We start from the raw sequence: 7,897 nt of genomic DNA on the forward strand, positions 1-7,897 counted from the left end.
CCCTGTAGCAGACTTAAAGATAAGAAAGACTGTTAAAGATCATTAGCAAGACATAGCCAAGGAGTAAATTTTCTTTTCTTTTTTAGTAGTAATTGAACCCAGAGCAATTCCCCTCTCCCCCCCACCTTTTTTTTTTTTTAAACAGGGTCTCACTGAATTGCTTAGGGCCTCACTAAATTTCTGAGGCTGGCTTTGAACTTGCGATTCTCCTGCCTCAGCCTCCAGAGTTGCTAGGATTACAGGTATGTGCCACAGCACCCAGCTCACTTTGCATCTCACAGCTGCCTCCTGAACAACCTCAGATGGGAATTATCTGGGCACCTTGAAATCAAACCCCAAACTCAACTTCCTGCCTCTCCTGTATTTCTTTTTTTTTCTTTTCTTTTTTTTTTTTTTTAAGAGAGAGAGAGAGAGAGGATTTTTTTAACATTTATTTATTTTTTTTTTAGTTATTGGCGGACACAACATCTTTGTTTGTATGTGGTGCTGAGGATCGAATCCGGGCTGCACACATGCCGGGAGAGCGCGCTACCGCTTGAGCCACATCCCCAGCCCTCTCCTGTATTTCTTAACTCAGTAATTGCCTAGTTACTCGAGCTAGACCCTTGCATATCACCCATAACTCCTGCCTTTAGCCTCTCTCCCCAAATCAGTAATGAATATCAATTGCATCCTTATCCATTCAGTCCTGTCCATACAAATCTGTCTACTCCTCCTCTCCACTGCCACCACTTGCCTTGTGACTTTGGGCAGTTACTTAGCTTTTCTGTTCCTTGAATTCCTCATCCATAAATAGGAAATTATTATATCTACCTCATTGAGTTGCAAAGATTAAATGAGATAATGGGACTCAGAATATTAGCAATTACTCAGACTGTCACTGGGGCCACATCACATTTACTGAAAGAACCTCTTAATGAGTCCCCTCTAGTTTGATCCCTGTCTCTTCTCTAGTTGCAGCTCTAATGATCTTTCTGAAGGCAAATCCCTTTGTGCCACTCTTCTGTGTAAAACTCTCTCAAGACCTAAATTACATCTTTAGCACTGAGGGTGGGGTGAGGAGATTAAAAAAATGGTCAAGGTCAGGTGTGGTGGTACAGATCTGGAGGCTGAGGCAAGAGGATCACAAGTTCAAGGTCAGCCTCAGCAATTTAGCAATTCTGTCTCAAAAGGACTGGGAATGTAGCTCTGTGGTAAAGTGACCCTGGTTCAATCCCAGCACCAAAAGAAGGGACGGGGGAGCCGGTGTAGCAGGAAGTCCCGGTCTTAATCTCCGGCACTGCAAAAGAATAAACAAAAATTTAAAAATAAAATCACCTTGTGCTTGCCTTTGCACACAGCAAACAGTTGAGGCCCCTTTGGTGTGATTTATGAGAAGGTTGTCCAAGATCTGATTTCCACACCTCGAGTTCTCCCCAACTTTCCTGCCTCAAAGCACAGGAGCTGCATCTGTCTGTCCACTCTCCTTCTGACCATCTCCTACTCATTCATTGGGTCTCCAACCTGGCTTGTTCCAGCAGAATTTCCTGATCCCACAAGATGGGATCAGGTGTTCCTTTTCTATTTTTTCTCGGGTTTATCCCAACGTACTTTATCCCTATTTTGTAATTGCCTCTTTGCTTTTTTGTCTTCACTAAAGTTTAATACCCTTCATGAAGTTCCTGTAATCTTGATCACCCCTGTTTCTTCAACCTCTAGCCAATGTTTGACCTGGAGCAGGTATTTCTATTTGACTTGGAGCAACAAGTATTTCTGGGGTTGTAGCTCAGCAGTGGAGCGCTCGCCTAGCATGTGTGAGGCCCTAGGTTCGATGCTCAGCATCACATAAAATAAGTAAGTAAAATAAGTGTCCAACTACAATTAAAAAATAAATTAAAAAAAAAATAAAATGTACACCTTCATTTTCTTTCTTCCTTTCTCTCCCTTCCCCCCTCCCCTCCCTCCCTCCCTTTTAACAGGGCTGGTGATTATTTCTGATTTATCACCAACCCAAGCTACTCATGAAACAAAAGATTCTGTCATTGGTGCATCTGGTGGGACCTTATGCAAGAAGAGGAGACCACGTGACCCATCAAGACCTTCCCTTAAAGCTTAGATAAGAACAGACACACACTGCTCCAGTACTTAATGAGGAATCATTGTCATTGACCTTCCAAAGCCTATCTGGGAATAGCCTTTTTCTATAACTTTGAACCATGCTGCATGGCAGGTTCCCAGTTCAACGAGCTTGGGCAGAATTCTAAGCTCCAGGTGCTCAGTTTGACATTTGGTTAATCTGAATTCTCCAAGTCCAGCACATAATAATAATATTTGGGGGAGGACCCAAATTCCTTTATGAATCTAATGGAAGTTTTGGATCATTTGTTATTTTCATCGAGTTTTGAGGGTCTTAATATACTTTAGACACAAATCCTCTTAAAAAATGCTTTTATTGGGCTGGGACTGTAGCTCAGTGGTATAAACCTCACTGTAGCTAGGCTTGCCTCACAGGTATGAGGCCCTGAGTTTGATCCTCAGCACCATATAAAAATAAATAAGTAAAAATAAAGATATTGTGTCCATCTACAACTAAAAAATTTTTTTGAATGTTTTATTGGCACATAGTGGGATTCATTGTGACGTATTTGCACATGCACTCAATTTAATTTGCTTTATTTCATTTCCCAGTATGTCTTCCTTCCCCAATATCTCCTTCCTTTACTGGTTGTCCTTCTGTTTATTTTTAAAATTGGTTCATTATATTGTACATAAAAGTGGGATTCGTTGTGATATATTCATACATGCACATAACATAATTGGGTTGATGTCATTCCCTGTACTTCCCCTTTCCTTCCCCTCCATCTCCCACTTGATCTGATTCCCTTCCTCTGCTGTTCCCCCTTCTATTTTTATGGAATATTTTTTTAAAAAATTTTTAGTTGTTGATGGACACAATATCTTTATTTTTATTTGTATATTTTTATGTGGTGCTGGGGATCAAACCCAGGGTCTCATGCATGCAAGGCAAGCCCTCTCTACCACTGAGCCACAACCCCAGCCCCGGATAATCTTTTTTTATTGCCTTTTTCTCTATAGCTTCCACACATGAGAGGAAACACTTGAACTTTCTGAGTCTGGCTTTTTTTTTTTTTTTCATTTGGTATGATGTTCTTCAGTTCCATCCATTTACCAGCAAATGACATAATTTCATTCTTCTTTACAGCTGACTAGAACTCCATCATGTAGATATACCACATTTTCTTTCTTCATTCATCTGTTGATGTATACCTAGGCTGGTTCCATGACTCAACTATTGTGAATTGTGCTGCTGTAAACATGCATGTTTTGCTGCAGTATGCTGATTTTAGTTCTTTTGAATAAATACCAGGCAGTTTATTTTATGTGGTTGAGTCACATGGTAGTTCCATTTCTAGTCTTTTGTTTTTTCTTTGGTGGGGGGTGGAGGGCATTGGGGATTGAACTCAGCAGAGCTTTTACCATTGTGCTACATCTCCAGGACTTATTTATTTATTTATTTATTTAAATATTTATTTATTTATTTATTTTTTAGTTTTCAGCAGACACAACATCTTTGTTTGTATGTGGTGCTGAGGATCGAACCCGGGCCGCATGCATGTCAGGCAAGCGCGCTACCGCTTGAGCCACATCCCCAGCCCCGACTTATTTATTTATTTATTATTATTATTATTATTATTATTATTATTTATGTGGTGCACAACATCTTTGTTTGTATGTGGTACTGAGGATCGAACCCAGGCCACACGCATGCGAGGCGAGCACGCTACCGCTTGAGCCACATCTCTAGCCCAAAGTAAAAAATTTGTGAGGCAAGCACTCAACCACTGAGCCACAACCCCAGCCCCTCCAGTCCTTTTTTTATTGGGGGGGGGGTTTGTTTGTTTGTTTGTTTTAGGTACTAGGGATTGAACTCAAGGGCACTCAACCACTGAGCCACATCCCCAGCCCTATTTTGTATTTTATTTAGAGACAGGGTCTCACTGAGTTGCTGAATGCCTTGCTTTTTGCTGAGGCTGAACTCTTGATCCTCCTGCCTCAGCCCCCTGAGCCTCTGAAATTACAGGCATGTGACACCGTGCCCAACCCCAGCTCTATTTCTTATTTTGAAAACAGGGTGTTGCTAAGTTGACCAGGATGGCCTCAAACTTGTGATTTTTCCTGCATCAGCCTCCCAAGTCACCTGGATTACAGGTGTGTGTCACTGCACCCCACCATTTCTAGTCTTTTGAGGAAGCTCCATACTCATTTCCACAGTGGTTGTGCTAATTTGCTGTCCAAGCAACAACATATAAGTGTTCCTTTTCCCCCTCATTCTTGCCAACGTTTATTATTGTTTGCATTATTGATGGCTGCCATTCTAACTGGAATGAGATGAACTCTCAAGGTAGCTTTGATTTGCATTTCACTGATTGCTATGGATATTGAACATTTTCTTTTATATTTGTTGGTCATTTGTATTTCTTTTGAGAAGGGTCTGTTTAGTTCATTTTCTCGTTGATTGGGTTATTCTTTTTTTATAAAAATATTTTAGTTGTCAGTGGACCTTTATTTTATTTTTATGTGGTGCTGAGGATCAAACCCAGTACTTCACATATGCTATGCAAGCACTCTACCACCGAGCTACATCCCTGGCCCTATATTATTAATATTATTATTATTTCTTTTTGCTTGGTATGAGGGATTGAACTTGTGGGGGACTCAACCACTGAGCCACATCCCCAGCCCTATTTTGTATTTTATTTAGAGACAGGGGCTCATTGAGTTTCTTAGCACTGGCTCTGAACTCTGTATTCCCCCACCTCAGCCTCCCAAACCACAGGGATTACAGGCACGTGCCACCGCACCCAGCAGCCCTGTTGTTAAGTTTTTTGAGTTCCTTTTTACTCCGGACATTAATCCTGTGTTGGAGGAGTAGGGGACAAAGATTTTCTCCCATTATATAGGCTCACTCTTCATTTTCTTAACTGTTTGCTGTGCAGAAACTTTTTAATTGGATGCCATTCTACTTAATGGTTCTTGCTTTTATTTCTTGAGCTTCAGGAGTCTTAGTAAGGAAGTCAATGCTTGTGCCTACAGGTTGGAGTGTTGAACTTGTTTTCTTTCTAGTAGTTTTACAAAGTTTTGCTCTAATTCCTGGGTATTTGTTCTACTTTTAAAAAATATTTCTTTATATGTTGACAGACTTTTATTTTATTCATTTATTTATATGCAGTGCTGAGAATCGAACCCAGTGTCTCACACATGCTAGGCAAGGGTTCTACCACTGAGCCACATCCCCAGCCCCTCTGATCCACTTTGATCTGACGTTTGTACAGGCGAGAAAGAGGGATCTAGTTTCATTTACATGGATATCCAGTTTTCTCAGCTCCATTTGTTAAAAAAGACTTGTTTTTCTTGGACACAAATGCTTTAATAGGTAAATTATTTGCAAATATTTCTGTCTTTTCTTTTTGGAGCTGGGGATTGAATTCAGAGGTGCTTAATCACTGAGTCATATCCCCAGCCCTTTTTATGTTTTATTTTGAGATAGGGTCCTGTAAACTGCTTAGAGCCTCGATATGTGGCTGAGGCAGGCCTTGAACTCTGGATCCTCCCACCTCAGTCTCCTGAGCAGCTGGGATTATAGGTGTGTGCCACTGTGCCTGACTTCATTCCCTTTTTTCCCTTTTTATGTATTTATTTTTTAAATCTCACAGTAGTTTTTTAAAGATATTTTTTAAATTGTAGATGGACACAATACCTTTATTTATTTATTTTTATGTGGTGCTGAGGATGGCACCAGTGCCTCACACATGCCAGACGAGTGCACCACTGAGCCACCACCCCAGCCCCCCTCACAGCAGCTTTTTATTGGTGCATTATAATTATACATAACAGTGGAATTTGTACTTGCACTCAATATGACAATATAATTTAGTCAGTTTCATTCCCCCATCCCTCTTTTTCTCCCCGGGGTGCCCCCTATCCCTTTCCTGTATTCTACTAGTCTCCCTTCTATTTTCATGAGCCCCACCCCTTTGTTCTCTCTAGCTTCTATATATGAAAGAAAATGTGAACCTTGACTTTCTGAATTTGGCTTATTTTGTTTAACATACTGTTTTGTCCATTTCCTGCAAATGACATAATTTCATTCTTCTTAGTGGCTGAATAAAACCTCATTGTGTATATATACCACATTTTCTTTAGGCAACCATCTGTTGGTAAATACCTGGGTTGGTTCTACATTTGGCTATTGTGAATTGTGCTGCTTAAAAAAATAGATATGCATGTATTATTATAATATGCTGACTTTAATTCTTTAGGATAAATACCAAGGTGTGGTATAACTGGGTCATGTGGGTTCCATTTCTAGTCTTTTGAGAAACTCTTCATTCTCTCTTTTTTTTTTAAATTTTCTCTTTGTAGTTGTAGATGGACAGAATGCCTTTATTTTATTTGTTTGTTTTTATGTGGTGCTGAGGATCCGAACCCAGTGCCTCAGGCATGCTAGGCAAGTGCTCTCCTGCTGAGCTTACAGCCCCAGCCCCAAGAGAAACTCTTCATTCTCTGAATAGTGCCTTCCAAAGAACCAACATTTTTTTTTTATGAAAATAAATGTTCTGATAAGATTTTTACCCAAGCTTTTCTAAATTTCCACACTTTAGCTCTTGAAGCATGTAACTTCCATCTTCTGTTTCCTGGAAAGTGAGGGGAGAAGCATACTTTCTGGACTTCACTCCATTTGAATACATCCACCCTTTATTAGGGTTTGGCTTTTTCCCCAGTAACACTACCATTTGACCAGGGCAACAGAGCTGCCCGTTGGGGTGCCCCCTCTCTAATTTTTGGTACCAGGGGTTGAACCCAGGGGCACTTAACCACTGAGCCACATCCCCAACCCTTTTATGTTTTATTTTGAGACAGGGTCTCACTAAGTTGCTTAGGGCCTCTGTAAGTTGCTGAGGCTGACTTTGAACTTGCCTCAGCATCCTGAATCGCTGGGATTATAGGCGTGCACTGCCATGCCCAGCTTGGGCCATTCTCTATAGAAAGCCCAGATTTGGCCCTCTTCTAGCTTTACCTTTTCCAGTGGGCCAAGGGAATGTATCCCTGCAGAGATCCTTCCACTCCTTCTAGATCACAAACTGCAAGTGTTTAAGACACTGCAATTCTTTGCCTCAACAGTCTACTTCCAATTATTTTCTCCAGGTTCATTCTCTTGAATGCAGATCAAACTGCCTGTGGGTACCCCCAGTGCTTGGGGGGATTGCCACACATTTCTACTCTTACTTCAGTCCAGGTCCCAGGTAACTAGCAAATATTTCCATGAGTGATTTATGATAAGGAATAAGCCCTGTTTGCTCCCCAGAACCCCTCCTACCCCACCAAAAGACTAAGGACCTATGAAATTCAGATTTCTGAGGTGAGTGATTTGTTAGAGAAGTAAGCTATTAATGGAACAAGAACTCAAAGAAAAGTGGGATGGGGGTAAAGACTACCAGCTAATTCAGTCATTTAACAAAAATCTGTTGAGTACTAACTTCTGTGTCTTCATAAAACTGAAAAAGACAGGGGCTGGGGCTGTGGATTAGTAGTTAGAGTGCTCACCTAGCATGTGTGAGGTGCTGGGTTCGATTCTCAGCGACACATAAAAATAAATAAATAAATAAATAAATAAATAAATAAATAAATAAAGCTATTGTGTCCAACTACAACACACACACACACATTGAACAAGACAAATTCTGTCCTTGTTGAGCTATATAATGGTTGGGGAGCTGGATGACAATGACATACACCAGGTCAGGTGGTAGCTAGTCCAATAAAGAAAAATAGGGATGACACAGTGGCGCTCACCAGTGATCCCAGCTACTCAAGAGGCTGAGGCAGGAGGAACACA

Source organism: Callospermophilus lateralis, chromosome 7 (assembly GCF_048772815.1).
Source record: "Callospermophilus lateralis isolate mCalLat2 chromosome 7, mCalLat2.hap1, whole genome shotgun sequence".
Classification (NCBI taxonomy): Eukaryota; Metazoa; Chordata; class Mammalia; order Rodentia; family Sciuridae; genus Callospermophilus; species Callospermophilus lateralis.